The following is an 18,664-nucleotide window of genomic DNA, read 5'->3' as shown; positions in this document are numbered from 1 at the left end:
TTGCTGTTGATAATTGCAGGAGGATAGAAGAGACTTGACAGTTCTTGTTTAAGGGAAAAAAAATTGCTACTGCGTTGAGAAAGGGAAAATAAATGATCATCACAAATAAGTTGTAAAATTTAATTTACAAATGTACAATTTCTGTTTCATTGCTACCTCAAAAGATGCACCGATCACATTGGAGTACTCTGGCCCTGAGCTTTCAGATCAGATTCTAATGTCCACATCCATATATAGTTAATATTTTCAGCATGAGATTAATCTCAGTGCTGGGGACAGTACTGGTCAGAGGTGAGAAGGAGAGATCTCCCTGGGGAAGGCATCCTGTAAGAAGGAAACATTTCCTCTCGTCTTCCATCTTGCTCAAACATGCCCCTTAAGGCACCATTACATATCATATATTCTTATATGTGTTTTACACATATATTCTAATTATGTATTCTTAGTCTATTTGAGGTACTGTGAGAACTGTGGTCATGTTACCTGCAGTTTTTGTTTCCGTGTTCCAAAAAGAAATATATTTTTTGACAGCATCAGGCCCCCCATCACTATTATTTCTCAACATGATTCAGTTGGTCTGAACATGATATAATGAACCTGATTGTGTATTCACTGTTCCCAGTTAAGATTCAAGAGCAGCTCAGACAGAAATTGTTCCTGTTTAACTGGGAGATGAGTCAGGTCTGCTGTTGAAATGACAGAGAAGGACAATAACTTGGCAAACTGAAAAAAGCTAAAGAGTGACAGCTATTGTTTTTTAAACCAGTTCCCCCTAGAAAACTGTTTGTCAATCATCTGCTGTAAAAATATTTACAAATGCTTCTAGCAAAAACTGTGGGTCTCCTTACAACAGAAGAAAAAATTGGAATTCTGTGGTCAGTATAGCAGCTCTGAAAATAGCATCTAAATACAGAAATAAATCTGAAATGCAAAAGCAAAAAAACCCAAACAATTATTTAAACAAGAGTACCTGATGCCTAATATACTAATGTAAACAATAACTCCATTAACATAGTTTGTGGTTCCTTGATACCTGACCATACTTATCAACAAAGAGCTGAGTCTTCTTTCCGCATGAATTAACCTTCATTTTTCTCTCTCTAAGTTTTTGAATGGCAAACAGTGAAACAATGGCTGAGATTAAAATGTTAGCCTGAAGTCAGATACCTGATACAATGATAAATCTTTAATTTGCTTTTAAATTGCTTAAATAATGTTACATTCAAGTTTCTCTGCCTGGATGAGCATTAGCTCATCCAGAAAAGAAATGTTGCCATGTTTAATTCAATACTTTAAAAAATTTAGTTATTAAAATATTCTAATGAACACTTCCTTTGGTACTTTATGTCTTGCTTAGTAAGAAGACATATCAACAGGCCTTAATAAAGAAATTAAACAAAGCTGTAAAAATTTGCCAGAATGAAGTATTTGCTTTCATTACAATAGCTTTTAACACAGGAAAGTATGACAAAAAGGAGTTGCATCATTCAGGAGCAGGTTAATACATTCTTTTTCTCTGGAGCAGATCACTATTGGGTAGGTAACCAGAAATGCAGAGGGCTCTTTAATTGTAGAAGGTTTAACTCTCTAAACTGTCACTAATTTTACACTTAAACTAACAGATGCTCTTATTAGAAAATGAGAATGAGATGAGAAAAGTGATGATCAAATGCCTTATGAATCAATTTTGATTCATGATTTTAAAAAAAGTATTTTTGCATTTTGAAATTGCAGAGAATTTACAAATTCCTAATCTGCTTCAAAAATACTTGAATATACAAAACTTGAATACAAAACTTGAATAACTGTCAAATGAGTATTTCTATAAAATAACGCGAATCAACTTAAATGATATTTACTAAGGAGAAAACAGAAATGCTCACTCATTGTGTGCATAAAAATCCTTCCAGTATGGGCTTAGAATTTTGGTGGTTTAGCTTCACTTCTATTAAATTGTTCACGTTAAACAGCCACGTTCTCTAAAATATTGTGCAATTACTAAAAATGAATCCTTCCCTACAAATCAGGGAACTCAACATTTTTATTTCCTCTTGTATAATTTAGCTTCATAAATCTTCATTTTCTTTATAATAGATAGCACTCCACCTTTCTGCTTATGCCTTACATGTTCAAAGGCAGTCTAGTAACACTCTACATTGAATTGTTGGGGTTTTTTAAAGGGAATAAGCTATTCTGAATGGTTTGGGTAATCAGGAGGAAAAGATTTTTTGAGAAAATTCAAGAACTTTCTTCCTCGCTTCAAATAAAAATACATGATTTTAATCACAGATATATCCCTGCTGTTCTGCTAGTCCTGATAAAATATCCCAGCTCTCTTTTGTCAGCTCTTAACTGAGATGTAGGAATCTTCAACCAAAACCATTTTTTTTTTTTCAATCTCAGAAATTATAAAGAGAAAGCTGTATCAGGTCTGGGTCCCAGATTTAGATTTGTCCCACACACATTTTTAGCTTGCAAGCATATGACATAACATCCCACAGACCTAGAAAATTACCTCTCGAACAGAGTACTTGAGGTCATGGAAAGCAGTGGGTCATTTCCTTTCTGGCCAGAGCTATTTGAGCATCGTGTGTTAGAGCAGTCTTCCTTTTGGCATTGGTCATCATTTTGCAGCCACTGTTCTTACTTCACTTTAGTGCTTGTTTTGCTCATGGCACAAGCAGCAGTCTGAGAGGGGACAAAGTTTCATTAGGACCTTCAGCTTATAGGTTTCTCAACTATTTGCAGTTGCTGTGAGCCTGTTGGCTCACGCTGATGACATCAGATAAGACCCTCTACTGTTGTCCATCCAGTTCAAACACATCTTCAGTGACAGATTTGCACAGATAAACAACAATACCAAAGAAAATCCCAAGCCATTAAAATCTTCTGTAGCTAATCACTCGTGTCCGGCTTTATGCAGACATTCAGGATATGTCTGGGGAAACATAGAAGTTAATGCACCAAGTAAATCCTCATCTCAAGGCCTAGGGGCAGGAAGTTAAGTTAAAGCAAATATAACCCTGCACATTACAAGATGCCATTTGTATGTCTGAAATGCACAATGCAATCTCAGATCAGACACAAGAAGAAAAGCTTCCAAAAATGATCAGTGCAATATGGAAAATGCTATGAGCCCAATACTCTGTTAGGGATCTGCTGAAGAAATGAAAGGGGAACAAAATATTTTGCTTAAGATACCTTTAGTAAAAACCTCTTTTGAAATCCTACTGATTTATAATGCAAAAATTTAGGACAGCATTGGAAATTGCTCAGGACCTTTTGTGTTTTTTTGTGTTATTTTTTAAGCGAGGGGCTGCTCGTATTGTTCAGCTTCTAGCAAAACATATAATTAAGACTAAAAACTGTCCAAAGATGGTTTTTACTTGAGTTTACTTTTCTAACCTACCATCAGCAACTCAGAAAGTTTCAGCTATTGTTCACTTGCCTTCTCTTATAAAAGTAATACATTAAACTTTAAGGATAAATATAGGTGATGTTAAAAGCTCACAAAATTTAGTAGTTTTTTGGAAAGATTGACATGAACTTACTTTGCCATTGTGGTACAGCTAAGAGTCAAAATGAAATATACTAGAGTTGTCCAGAATCCTAAATACTCACTGCAATGTTTTTTCATTCTCAATTTGCCCTATATGTGGTCATAAAGCTCATCATTAAACAGCAACAGGGAAGACTGCTTCAGGACAGGTGCTAAATAAGATAATAATTATTTATCTTCTTCCTACATTAAACAGAAAGCATGAAATCTACCTATATTATACTTAATCAAGCCATACGTTCATATTCATATAGAAATATGTGAGTGCATAACCCTGTAAATGGAGCTTCTCATTAACAAGCAGGCTTTTTTGTTTTTTTTTTTCCTAGATGTGGTATAAAGAGGGAAAATATTACAAAGTAATGCAAGGAAATAGGAGTAAAGTACTAATTTTTTTTAATTAACAGCTGGTGCCCACTGATTCTGTGACTGGACAAAGAATTAAAAAAAATAGATAGTTTACTAACAACTTGCTGAAATGCAGCAATTTAACAGAGAAAAAGAACAGCCAAGGTACAAAATGAAATTGTGTTTTGTAAAGAACCTCTAGAGGATCTGGCAGACTTCGGGAAACAATAGCTAAATTTAATATATTAATGCATTAACATTAAAAAAAAAACCTGCTTACTGACCTGAGATATTGCAGAAAATTAACTAGCAGAAACAAAATCATCTTGCTGTGTTGCTTGCATAATTAACCAAGCTTGGCTGAAGTCTTGTAAGTCATAAATAAAATAAAAGGATGCGTTGGATACATAGCCTGGTTTCCTATATGACCTGCCCATGTAATTTGCAGGTTCATTTTGTATGTAGGCACAGTCACCCCAGGACCCTGCATATATCTCACAGCCATAAAAAGCGTTCCTGGCTGTAATTTCCATATAACTTGCACTGAAAATTTGTGGTTCTGTTTGAGAAAGGCTGGGAGTTCTGGGTGAAGAAGGCAGTAAAAGGAATGAGTTGATGGATGCTATTTAACACCATAAGAGTAATTTCTTCGGAGTAAGAGAAGGTAGTTTTTGCTCAAAAGTATGGATGGAGCAGTATATAGGAAGAACATCTTCAGCTTCCCTTTCCAGCGCGTGATCTTTCCACTCCAGTGCAAATTAGACGAACATGGAAGGTTCAGGCAGGGTCTTGCATTGGAGTGCTGAGAGCATCTGATGTGAAGGCATCAGACAGAGAAGCCTCTGACAGCAACTATGATTTGTTTTTGGCAGGTAGGAATCTCTTTATTCTTTGAAGGGTAGAAATATGTCACCATATAAAAAGGAACCATATTGTTTAAGTATGGAAAAAAAAATCCTTCTGCATCTTTGTGTATACTTAAACTGTCACTTCTGAAACGAATTCTCTTCCACAGTATGGTTAACAACTTGTCACCTCTTCAATTTCATCCTCTGCCCTTTCATCATGTCTTGCAGCCGAACGCAGCATTCTCAGTAGTACAGCTGTTCAGGGAAAGCCCTAAAGCCCCCAAAAATGGAGAAGACATATTGAAACTCTGAGAAATGTATTCTGGCAAATCTGCTCTTCAGACTCGCTCATTTTGGCATCCTCTACTTCTTTCCCTAAAAAACTTCCTTCTGCTCCTCTCTGTCTTTCCTAGCATCCCTCATTACTGGCAGCGTCTCACTGTGCTCAGCAGCAGTTATGCTACTGGTATCAAGATGACACACTCCTTGGAGATGGATGTTCACTGTAGTTCAGATTTATCTGCATTTCTTACCTAGGGACCCAAGTCTTTCCATAGCTTGCTGGAAAACAAAGCTCTTCTGAAGATCTCTTTTTTTTTTTTTAACCACTTTCACTTGCTGTCTTGTAATACCAGTGATTTTTGTTACTTTCAGTTATCTTTCAATATAATGCAGTGGATCCTTGAAAAATTTCTTTTTTAAATCCAATGTCAAGAAGGTGCATGCCAACAACTTATCAACCAAATAATACTCTGTGTCTGAACATTACGCTTGCTTGTCTGGCACAATCACCACGTTCCTGCTACTTTCAGAACTTGCAGTTTGATTGGGTATCAGCAGTCTGACTTCACCCATTTTGAGGTATGCATTTCTTGCAGAAGTGCATATCCATTTAAGTTCTTATTTTGAAAACTGCATTCAAAGTCACAGACTTGGAAACTCTTCTCTAGTCTAGCTTTTCTTCTTTTTCCGATTATTCTTCTTACAAAACCATAAGAGGAAGATAACTGGTGTGAGAGAATCAGTGTTCTCCTCTCCTGATCTGTGACTTTGAAACTAGGGACAAGACACTAATCCCTGCACTCAATAGAAATTGAAAGCTCCCTCTTTTTGGCTTTTAATACAGTAACACAGAATAATCTAAAATGTCAGTATACGCTTATCCATCTTTTCATGTCTACAAAAGATCAGGACCACTTGGATTACAGCCAGTGCAAGCTTGATTTAGGATAGTGTTTTAAGCATACAGTGATAAGCAGTATAAGTAGGAAACTATTTCCACCAGTGCACCAACACAATACATTTGCACAGAATATAAAACGTATTTCAGAACAGTTCCCCATTTCCTTTTTTACCTAAAATAAGCATCCTGTCACCAGGATCAACTCCAAGCTTGTACTATTGAACTTCCTGAAATAGCCACAATGAGTAAAATGCAATTAAACTACTTTTGGGTCAGCTTCTTCAGGTCAGGATGCACCAAAGGTATTTCATTTTAACTTCTCAAGTTCGTTGTTATAAACATAGTTCTCGGAAAACAAAAGTAGCATCTTGCTTTGACCAGCAGTACAATGTGTTTATTTTAATCTCTTGTGAATATTCTGAGCCGGTCTATCAATCTGTAAGATATCTTCATCTCTGAGATATCTAACTCCATAAGATTGATTCACATTTTGCAATTGCTCTGCAACCATAAGAAAGGCTGGTGCCAAAAAGAGAAATTTTTCTAATCGATTGCCCAGTGACTGACTGCCTATCTGTGATTTCTGTTCATTTTACTTGAAGACAACACAATTAAATCTTTTATAACTAATATTCATAAATTAGATATATGAATCTAAACTGTGTTAAAGTTTTCCTTGTGAATTTTATTTGTGTTGAAGTTCTTAGCTTTTTTTTCCCTGCATGAGACATATTAGTCTTCAAAGTGCTGCAATTTAGGATACAAGCAATGTGCAGCACATCAGCTTTGTTCTAAAGTAAAAACAGGAAACAATGGTATGTTGGTGAGAAATCAATTTCTCAAGAACAATTATAAGGTCCTGTATGCCTGTATTAATTATAAGGTATAATGTATGCCAATAACTGTGAAGTAATACCTATATGAAAATACTTTTTAAAAAAAAATAAATCAGTAGAAGACAGGGTAAAAAGACAATTAAAATAACTCATAACAAGTGACTGACATGAAGAAATGTACTCTTCAGCCTTCTGATGAAGGGTAGAGTACAGTCATGGTGGGCACTGGGCACATCCCTTTGGGAGATATTCTGGTTATAAAGTGATAAAACTTCAAGGTAATGACTAGGTGAGTAAAATATCCAAGTGCATCAGTGCATTAATCAACGTTTTCTGTTTCCAGTCTAAAATCCTTCTTCGTACACAACTCTCCCAGATAGCAGTGACAGTGAGAATCTTCAAGATATCTTTCCAAGATGGAAAAATAAAAAGTTACATTAAGTATGTAGGAGATTTATGGGCCATAGCCATCTTCAGGATCAGCACCCTGCTTGTATGGAAATTAAGAAATGGCACAGATCCAGGAGGCATTTTCTTTCTGTTCTCACTTTCTATTACAAAATTAACGGTCAATAGAAGGAAATGGATCTCAAGTTAATTATTTCTCCATGCCTTTGAAAATAGGATTCTTCTGAAAGATAAATTGAAAAGCCATACTTGAAGCATTTATTTCTTAGACTGTCTTAAAAATCAGCTCACTCTTTCCCAAGATAACTTTTGCCACCACACAGCAGTCAAGGCAAAGCTAAAGTTAGTAAGAACAACTTGGTACATCTGCTGCCTACCATCCAGAACAAACCTAGATGCTTCTGTAATCCAACAACATGGAAACTCTTCAAACCAATTGTTTTTTCTTTGTTTGCTTGTTTGTTGATTTCTTTTCCAATTATTTCCCCTCTTTGTCAAAAGAAGTTTCTGGAAAAGAATAAGACAGAGCTCTGCAAAGGAGATGGAGGAGAAAGCACAATATAATCAGTGAGATTGTTTTGAAAAGAAAAGAAGCAAACTAGGGGAACTGGAAGCTGTGTATTTCTTACGTTGCTGTTCAAAATAATGCCAGCTTTTTAGGTGATAAAATTTTGCTGTTATTTATGTGACATAAACATACAGAAAGACAGGCAGACTTAGTTCATACCATCCACAAGTGCGTTAAGTACTTGAACGCTACATAGTTACTAAATCTTTGCAGCTTTAAACACATTAAACAGTAACCAGACTATCTGTTGCTCTTCAAGTCCTTCCTTTGAATTCCTCCCTTGCCTATTAGAGTGGGCAAGAGTGAACCTGAGTAAGCTAAAGCAAAGCAAGAGAATTCTAACATTAGAACATAAAAAACAGTTTCTTCAGAGCACAGGTAAGAATTATAGCCAGACGAATGTATTTAGAAATGCAGATGGAAGCTGGACACCCTACACTTCCCATTACTTCAATTAGAATTTCCTACAGTCAGGGCCAATTCTGGAGACTTGTCCTTGATTTTGCAAAGAGCCAACAGAGAAGAAAATTAATCCTAATTCAAATTGAACAGGTGCAAATAGTCTTTTGCTGAAGGCGTATGCAAAATTTCAGAAGTACAAACCCTCCAGTAATATGAACACATAACAGTGAAAGTGTAAAAATACTAAAAAAATCATAGTTCCTAAGAAAGATAGAAACTATAAGAAATTCCTTTACTTATTTCAAGGCTACCAAAAAGAAAAAAATAAATAAATAAATTGATCTGGAGGCATTTTCTTCTCAATTTCCATTGCTTTTAACACCCCCTTCACACAAAATGCTGAGAAGATTCAGGAACACAGAAAACTCATTGTTTATTCTCAGTCTCTTTAAGTTCCATTGGGGATTTCAAGTTTTGCAACCAAAATCAGACATTATTTAGTGAAATATTACACATAATCACTCGACAACGTGAGTCATGCATACTCTTCAAGGATCCAAAATAAGTTACTTAATAGAAAGGCTAAAATGACAGCAGTGCTGTTCAGAACATGCCTCCAAAAGCTGAACCGCTTTGGCAGCTTACACAGGTAGGTGCTATTCTTCAACAGCAACTTCTATAATCATGAGGCAAAGTCAAGCAGGGAAAATTGTTGAACTAAGCCAAGTTACAAATAATTGATATTTATTTGAAGCTCATTCTCATATCAAACTTTTTTAAAAAAATGGATTTGCCTGCTTTTCCAATACATTTTCACTTACAATATTATATTTAATGAAAGTCTTGGTATTGATTTCCCTAATTCATTTTAGTACTTACTTTCCAACATATTCTCACTGAAAGGGTTTTGACGCACACTATAGTCACACAAATCTGCTGATATTTTTCTTTTCCTCTTTAGGTGAATGAGTCGTGCTCTATCAAGATTTCCACCAGCATTTACTTCATTTTAGTTCTTTTTCTTTCTCTTGCACTCTTGCTAGTTTAAATCTTCCGTTTCTCAACAATCACAAGAGTCCCTGCCTTTAAATCCTACTTTTATTTTCATAGTTTCTATAATTTATCTTCCATTTTAAAAATCCAAAGTATTGAAATTATTTTAATGGTGGTATTTAATTTGATACAGATAACATAGGCTTGAAAAATGGGAGGGTGTCTAAATTTAAATTGTGAGTCTTTTAGAAATTGCGAACCAATTAATTCGAGAATGACTTCCCTTCACAGGTAACACCACTAAAATTTCTTACTACTTTTCAAAGTACTGTTAGAGCAGGAGATATTATCTGACATCTATTTAGTTCCTATATTTCATCATTTTAAAAATAAACATTAGAGTATTTAGTTATCATTTCCCAAGTGTGAAGTAATGCGTATTTAAAAATCTTCTGCATTACTCCCTGCTCTGACTTGTCTCCCTCTGTACATGTTATTAGGTATGCAGCTACAGGAAAACAGGTGCCAATGCCAGAAAAGGAATGGTGCTCCATACCACCTTCTGTATAACGAAGTTCTCCCTGCAGGTCAGCTGGCAAAGGTACTGTTTCCATTACTAACATTACAGACAAATTTGTGGCTTCATTGGAGATTGTGGTGGGAAGAGGAGATAATAAAGGGTAATAGCTTTGTGTTAATGCCTCGTGTTTGTTGCTCTGATTGGTAATTCTGTGTGGTAAAGCTATCATTATCAAATTAGTTGAACATCACATTTTTGTGCGGTGTATATTGCTTTTACCATTTTTATTTTGTTTTCTCCTTGACAGTTTTACTAGCTTTTTTTAAGTTGAATGTGATTCTTAAAGGCATCAGCATGACTTTTTCCCAGAATTTACCATACCACAAAGTTCTTTCTGGCAGCTTACTCTTCAGACTCCCTTCTTTTTAGCCTAGAATCTGTCTCTTGCTTAATATTTTCAAATACATAAGCTCATGGGAAAACAGGACTTGACAATGATTTTCCAATGTCTGTTCAGCCAGCTCAGTCATCCTTATTTCATTTTTAGCCTCTTGCAGCCCTAACATCTCAAATGAAAGCAAAAACTCCCCAGTAGCACAGTTCACCCAGTTGCAAGTAAACAGGGAGCAAGACTGACAAACATATCAAATAACTGACTATCAAAAAGGTCAATATGATCTGATCTACAGTACTGCCACGCTGTGTGGAATGTGGGAGGCATTTTAATCCTCATTTTGCATTCTGCAATGACAATGCCTGTAATGAATAGGAAATGACATATTATGAATTCATTCTTGTGATTATAATTGTAATGAGACTAGTGAATGGTATAACAAATCTAATCCATCTTCATGACACTTTAAAAACTGCTAACTGAATGCAGTCCTTGGGTATTTCTCAGACACTTTACTGAAGAAAACTAATTACACTCAAGAGAAAAAACAAAAATATTGCATTTCCAAGATACATTGAACCTATATTTATTGGAAAGTAGTGTGATCTGTGTAAGCCCTATGCAAGAAAACTTCCTTTAATTACATGGAAACTTCTATTTCCCTTTTATTTCAACATAGGATGTTGTGATTTTGGGAAAAGAACTATAAAGGTCATTAACTCTAAATCATACATTAACAGGGGATAAAGAAAAGAATTGGAAAAAGTCAAGTTACTCTAATAATAATCAGATGTTCTTTGTATAATAGGACACAGTGACGTATTGTATCTAATAACTCTAAGTGTTTAAAAACTGTTTGCTGAAAAACAAAAAACAAAAAAAAGAAAAAACTAAAAAGCAAAAAGCAAGTCATACTGTCCTGCATCAGTTTCACATTCTTTTTCTTCTGAGTTTTGGGGGGGGAGGGAAGTGATCACAGAGACTTAAAAACTTACTCTCTAAATCCAAAAACAGCCCCATTTTCAGTGTGCTATTACCATCCCCACTGGTTCACTTGAATCAAGCATCTCTTTTACTGAATTTTGTATTTCTACAAAAAAACATCCATTAATTCCCCCTCCCAAAAAATAGCATCCAACCATCTTATTTCAGTATTCAGTTCTCCCCGAGTACCCTCCCTTTTACCTCACCTTCACTTCAGTGCTATTTTCTTTTTTAACTCTATTGCTTTCTTACTTGCTGGGTAATTGAATAAAGTCTGGTATATAATGCCGCTCCAAACCCAGGCTTGAAATCATATATAGGAGGGCTCATTTAATGGATCATTGCTTGCTAGGTTTATATAGTATTGCTTGGCTTGCAAACCAGTTCACTATGTGTCTTGTTACCACTGATGTTCTTGTAACAGTGCTACTGCATCAAATGAAATTTATGTTTCTGCTTCAGATTTACTTTGGGAATCATTTATTTTGTTTTCAAGAGTAATTTGTATTCTAACAGGACCCGTTCCAGCAAATACAGAATCTGTAATTTTCACAGATGAAGCTTCAATACAAGTGGCCTAGTAAGCAGCTACAATTTACCTTCATTCATAGAAATAAAATCACTTGATACTTTGATTGTATTGAATTAGTCACCTATATAAGTCGTGGGTGTTGACTATTGAATTTTTTAAGAGGTCTTCATTGATTTTTTTTTTTTAACAGAAAATGTATTTTAAAAGCAGCCCACTAGTGTAATTCTGATCATTGTAAAGTGCTAAATATCTAAAGAGAACTAGAAGAGTATTTGGAAAAAGAGAATCTATTTTTGACTAATGAGCTTTGAATCCCTTGCCTAGCTAATCCATGTTTTCAATCCATGGCAGTACGCTAAGAATGGAGAGGAGAGGTGGTCTTGTATTAAGAAGTTTTCCTTTTTTATTTAGAAAATGATCATGCTCTGCCCAAATTCACCCAGGTCAAAGCAAAGAGCTGATGAAACCAGATTCACCTGTTTTCTTTCATACATCTTCAAGCAAACCTGACTGAAAGTACCTAGAATGTTGATCAGTTCTTTTCAGTTTCATAGTATCAAACTACTTTTGCTATGTTTGAACTCTTCCATGTGAAAAGTCTTCAGGATTTCTCACTACACTAAATAAACCCACGTTCTGAAAACCTGTAGAGTTAATTGCTTGTTACCTTGGCTTTTTACCCCAACTCAAATGTACTTGAAAACTGGGACTACTATAGTTTGTACTCTAGAGGATGATGCAATTGCTATTATTACATCTCACTTGCTTCTAGACTTCTATTGACTAAAAAACTCACTTGTTGAAACCATCAAGTACAGAAGGTTTATGGAGCTAAACTATTTATCTTCTGAATCAGAGAACAAAGTCTCCTAACAAAGAAAGTATCCAGACCCCATCAGCTTCTCTTCCTGTAGAAAAGTGGCCTTCAATTTCAGTATTACTGCATGTTCTTTTGTTCCAATACAATGTAGCATATGCACTTAGTTTTCTTACCCTTTAAGAAGAGATAAAAACACGAGTGAATAACTTCAGAGCTTTGGATCTAGTAATTTTTGGGTTGCAAAATTGCTTCCTGATTTTGTTACTTCCTGACTTTGAAGCACTGTACAATCAATGAATATAAAGATGATGTAATATACCTGAGAGCTTAGCTTACATAGCTACTACACTAGAGCAGAAAAAAAAAAAAAAAAAATACTCACTCTCTCCTGTGCTTGCATGGGAAAACCCAATGGAGTGGATCTCCAGAAGGGATCTTTCCCCACTCCTAGTCAGCTCTTAAATGGGTCTGGGAGAGGTAGGGCCAGGCTCCACCCCTTCCTGCAGCACAGGTGAATTGCCTTCACCTGTTCTCCTGTGTCTGACTCATTGCTTGCCTCAGGTGATCAATCAGAGGTTCAGGCAGTGATTCAGCAGTCCCCATACAAAGCACTTTATAAAATGAATGTATTGTTGTTTTTTTTCCACAAAGAAAAAGAAAACCTGAATAGAAATACTTTTGATTATTTGCTAAGATAAAATAAATGTTTTGTGGAAAGATTAAATATCAAACAACTCTGCATTAATATGAGAAGAATAAAAACAAACAAATAACATTTACTTATTTTATTTGTATTTCTTGACATTCTGCAGAAGAATAATTAGTCATATATTTTTAGTAGCCTCACTTAACTTAAAAACATTGTGCCTGTAGATAGTACTGTAAGCGCAACAGGACTATTTAGATATAAAAAAATCACTAAACTGGACAATGTAGTTCAATATTTCTATCTCTAATACTCCATTACAGTTACAATCTCAATTTTCAAATAGGAGAATTTTGATGTTGACAGATCCATTACTGTTATCTTCTGTTTTATTAGTTCTCTATGAAAAAATCTCATATTTATTGTACTACTGAATTGAAGAGACGTCTGCACCGCAAAGGAAACAGTAGCAATATTGAAATGCTGTTCTGTTTTCTTCCTATAACTTTTCCCCGGTACATACTTGTCTTTCTTCTCCAATACAAGTTATCGATGCTTGGAAAATAAGTCACTGCTATCTCAGCCACTATGAAGAAATCTGAAGTCTTGAACATAGAAACCCACACAACAAAAGATATGTTTGGATTAACTCCACAGAATTTAATGGAAGTGTGCTTTCTATACTTTCAGTGAAAAAAGTTCCACTGGAATATTCTGAAAGCAAAACTTCTTTTTGCAGAGTATTACTGTTGATAAATATTTAGCTAAGACATTCTCTAACTTCCCAGGGGGAAGAGATTGGTAGTACAGCATTTTGTACACTCCTTTGGGATGCAAAAGTTTGCTGTTTCGGTCCCATGGGATCCATTTATAAATAAAAAAAAAATAAGCAGCCCTGGGGATTTCAGTTACATTTGGAATCACAGAGGTTATGAGCACAGGCTGTAACGAACCTTTTCTCTTTGGGCACTCTCCTGCATGCTGACACAGCTCTGGCTCTCTCCTGGGAGTCATTCCTATTCCCACATCTGCAAGGACATCTGAAGACCCAACAGTGAGTGAAGCTGCTCCAGTTAGAAGTTCACTGAATCTTTGGGGACCAAAAGTGAGACATTTTACTGTCTTGGGAACTTCCATGGCAGGTTTACACACAGCTACTGCTCTACGATGAAACTAGCAGGAATAACTTTCCCTTTGTTTCAGCATCCTTGGTGAAACTGTTCAGAGTGGGTTTTGTTTTGTAGTGTTTTGTTTTGTTTTGCAGAAGTCAATCATTCCATTAGGTCTACATTGTCAGGATCTACTTCAAACAGGTTTCCCTGTAGTAAGAGCCTCTTTTGCTTTGTCATTTTTGAGTGAGATCCCTCAGCATATGGCAGGGAGTCAGTGCCACTGGTCATCACTTAAACTATACATGCCGTCTGTGTCTCCTTCCCTGGCACTGTAGAATTTATATTAATTATTAAGAATTGGACAGCACGATAAATGAATTTGGTTCTGTTTTACCTTGGAAGAAGAAAAAGGTCAAAAATAATTTATATTGGCATGTCACATTCTGACCAGGCAGAGAGAACTTCCTGATAATTTGCTTAAGGAAAGAGCTCCCATTATCAACAGCTGAAACATCTGGATGCTGAATCTCGAAGCTCTGTTTTTTTTTTTTTAAATTCTCTTTGGTTCAAAAGAAGTAAACGGTGATTGAGTGCAATGATATTTCTGAAGGAGTCAGAAAAATATAAACTATTTGTTAATGGTTTATTCAGTTCAATGTTTACAGCATGAAGTGGACTCAAGTCTGCTCCAGTGTGAGCATTTGTTTTACAAAATGCAACACCAAAAGCTATCTCGGTCAACTGAGAAGAAACTCTAGATCTGCTGCTCCATCGCAGCACCTTCTGCGTTGGAAGAATTCACTGTTCTTCTCTCCATCTCCCACCTTGTGTTCAAAAGTAACTGTCTTCTGGATTTTTTCACTTTTCTTTTTCCATAAAAATTTGCTTGAAAAATGATATGAATGAGTCAGTGCTCTACCAACATTTTAATGATTTCAATTATTTACTAGACAATAGTAGAACTGAGAAGAAAAAAAAAAAAAAAAATGACAGGCTGTCACAGACAATACTAGCTAAGTTGTTTAAATCATCTCTAGGCATGTTCTAATTTAGCTCATTATTAATTTCCTGCCAGGAAATCGCTGCCCTAAACCTCACTTTAATTCAGACATAAGTCATTCTAAACTCTTGCACAGACAGCTGATTGAACTCAAGACTTTTGTCTCATTACAAAGCCCAGATGCTTTCAGGCAGAAGACTGTTCTAGGCATTTAATATTTCGAAACAAAATGTACTGTATAATTAATCGAGTATGCAATGCGTTGTTCATCACTGAATTAGTTTATCTTTTCAAGAGTTTGCTAGCTGTATGCGATCAATCATTCATATTTCACAAACTGCTGTAGGTTTATGAATTTTCACTTTTGATACAATTGAGCTCTAACTGTGTTGCAAAATGAATACAAAACACTATCTGGAGGCAAACTGAGTGAAACCCCTCTTGTTTTATCTGGTAAAATAAGATGTTAGGTCATTAATCACCCTCTTCTTCATCACTTTTCATTTTTTCTGGCATATGATTTGTATTCCAGCCACGTGGGGGATACTAGCAGAGAACAAATAAATCTGAACTGACAAAGCAGGAAATATTTCCTAATTACCAAGGCTGCTGAGGAGGGCTAGAAAACAGAGACAAAGAAAACCCAAGAAAAGATTGCTTTGTGAATCATTCTGTTTGCTGGGCGTGAGATGTGCTCGTCACGTTAACTTTGGTTGCTAAGTTCCTTCCAAAGGCACTTCAGAATTATGCACTGGGATGCCATCAAGAACACGCCCCAACACCTGTACACTGTTACTGAAAAAGAGATAGCCTTAGCTTTCATGTGATATAGTAATTATTTTCACCGTATTTGTAGTTGGAGTAAAGGAGAGAAATACGTACCAGTTTCCCACATTCTTGTACTGGATGAGTAATAGTCTGAATAATACTTCGTTACACAGCTCTTTTCAAATAACTGGCCACAGTGAGAACTGGATGGTGCTTTCCAGCCCTCAGCTTCTCTGACCAGGACGAGTGGATGCAAGGAGCCTTCAGATATCATTATTTTCCTCCCCAAATCCCTTTTACTGTCAGGTAGAAACCAGTGTCTCTCACATTCAATACCAAATTGAGTGATCATACTCAGTGCTCCAATAACAGTTCCATAACAGGAATTGTGTTCCTGTACCGGCGCTTGATATCATACATGTAGTAAAAATCACAGTGCAAATACTGAAATATTACAGCAGCATCAATCTCTGTCACTGCAGTTACTTTGCACAAGAAATACTGAAGAACTTTCTTCCAGAAGGACTCACATGCACATGCCCTAGAGAAAATACGTGTTTCCTTTAGACAAGGCCTTTGTTGAAAAGGGACTGGCTGCTGTAAGAAAAATGTCTGCAGAATAAATAACATGTTGTACTTTACTAGGTTTATAATAACACCCCATAGCCTTTTAGGAGATCTTGGTTGTGGATTTGTGCTATTTTGATGATAGCTGCTGATTCATGGCTCCTCAGTCCACTTGACAATAGGGCCCCTACTGTGTTATATAAAACATACACTTTAGCTTTAGAAGCACAAACCTTTAATCAAATTCAAAATGCCAGAGTGGAAATTTTGAATCCTTTTCGGTATGATTTCATTCTCATCTTCAAGTCCAACAGTCTCAAAAAAAAAAAATACTCTCCTAGCTATACTGTGTCTAATGGAATTAGTTTAAATATAGTGCTAAGAATTTATAATGAGGAACTATTTTCATGGCTTTATTTCCCTATTCACACAGAGCAGTGCTCTGAGCCACATTATCACTATTTTTTTTTTTTTTTCCAAAGAAACCTCAAAGTGTCTTAATCTTCCTTCACAATGCCTGTCTTTTATGACAGGACAAACATTCTGAGGTGTTGTTTTTGTAAATTAGATACTGACAATATAAAAATCTCCTGAAAGCAGCTATATGACTTTCAGCTTTGACATTTAAGATGATTCAGTTACTCACGACCAGACACATAAAAATTAAGCAGCACTGTACTACTATAATTTTAATGGGCAATCTTTAACAGTCTTTCCGAGTATAGACACATAAAGTGGAATTCATCAACCAAAACAAGATTACTGTTTCAAAATTCCTCATTTCTCTTTCCCATTTTACTTTCCATTTGGAAACCACACCTTGTGAGAGAGTTAAAGTTCCTGTCAGCATTGTCATTCAGAGAGAGGAATCCAACTGGGATTAAGAGACGTATCAGAAAGCCTGCTTTTTTTTTTTTTTTTTTAATTGCTTAAGCTATTCCTGAGCTCTTGTCCATCAGCAGAGACCTCTCTTCAATGGAGATGGCTGCTTAGAGGTAATTTTCTTTGTGCTGATCCTGCAGTATCCCCTGCAAGAGCAGAGGCTGACTAAACTACAAGCTGTCAATAAAGTCTGCAAATGCTGCCAATTTCTAGGCAATTTCTGTGAAAGTCCATGGAAGCAATGGAAAATGCAGTTGATTCTTGGTGAGATAGGAGAGCTTCAATGAACGTGCAGCTGAGTCCTACTGCTTCAATCTGGAAGGCAGTGTAGGGCTTGGATCTTCCTCCTCTGACACCTACTTCTCAGATCAGTACTTTTCTAGTCACAGCAAGACGCTATATTATAGCTGCCAGTGTTCACCTGTGGTGACTCCAATGAAATATATCTTCTGGCAAAAACTTAAATCCACCAGTTACACAAAGTACAAACCTTTCATAACAGCACTATATTACAAGCATAAAAATCTCAGTGTGCTAGTGAAAATACAGGTGGCACTAAATTCACAATTCTGCATACTAAATACAATAGTAACAAGATGATACAAAAGGTACTGGATACTTAAAAAAATAAAAGTCAAAGGAAAAGTGGTGAAGAACAGAATATAAACAAATAATGTGAAGAAAAAATACTAAAATAGATGAAAATCTAGAACATAACACTGAAAGAAGAAAGGAATAATATATGCAGACATGAATAAATGATGCAGGCAGAAAACTAAAAGGTGTTATAAACACCTCTGAGATATAGAATAAACAAAGGAAGAATATGAAGAAGCCATGGTAAAGTGCTCATTTTATAACAGCACATTTCCAGAAAGAAAGTTTCAACATAAAGATTTAAAAAGAAATATCCCACCCACAAGAAAAAAAAAATAGAAAAATACAGCATGTGATTTACCAGAAAACCTAAAACATTAGATAAAACCATTACTAAGTGAAACCATGAAGAAGCCCACAAAATAGTCGAAAATGTTAATACAAAGAATTTTAATTATTTTAGGTATATAATAAATAATGAGATAAAATCAGAATAGAGAAAACTGTACTTTAGGAAACCACTCTGAAAATTAGTTTACCAGAATGCAGAGCAATTTTGTAAAGGAAGTAATGAAAACAGCTCATCAACTGGGAATCAAACATGACAAATGCTTGTGCAGAATTGGTATCCCTAGTAAAATTCTTATTCAGTCTATTCTGACCAAATGATATGTGTAAATACCTCGCAAATAACTGA

This window comes from Tympanuchus pallidicinctus, unplaced genomic scaffold (assembly GCF_026119805.1).
Source record: "Tympanuchus pallidicinctus isolate F22 unplaced genomic scaffold, pur_lepc_1.0 scaffold15, whole genome shotgun sequence".
NCBI classification, from domain to species: Eukaryota; Metazoa; Chordata; class Aves; order Galliformes; family Phasianidae; genus Tympanuchus; species Tympanuchus pallidicinctus.
The sequence above is the reverse complement of the archived record's forward strand: the minus strand, read 5'-3'. Positions refer to the sequence as shown.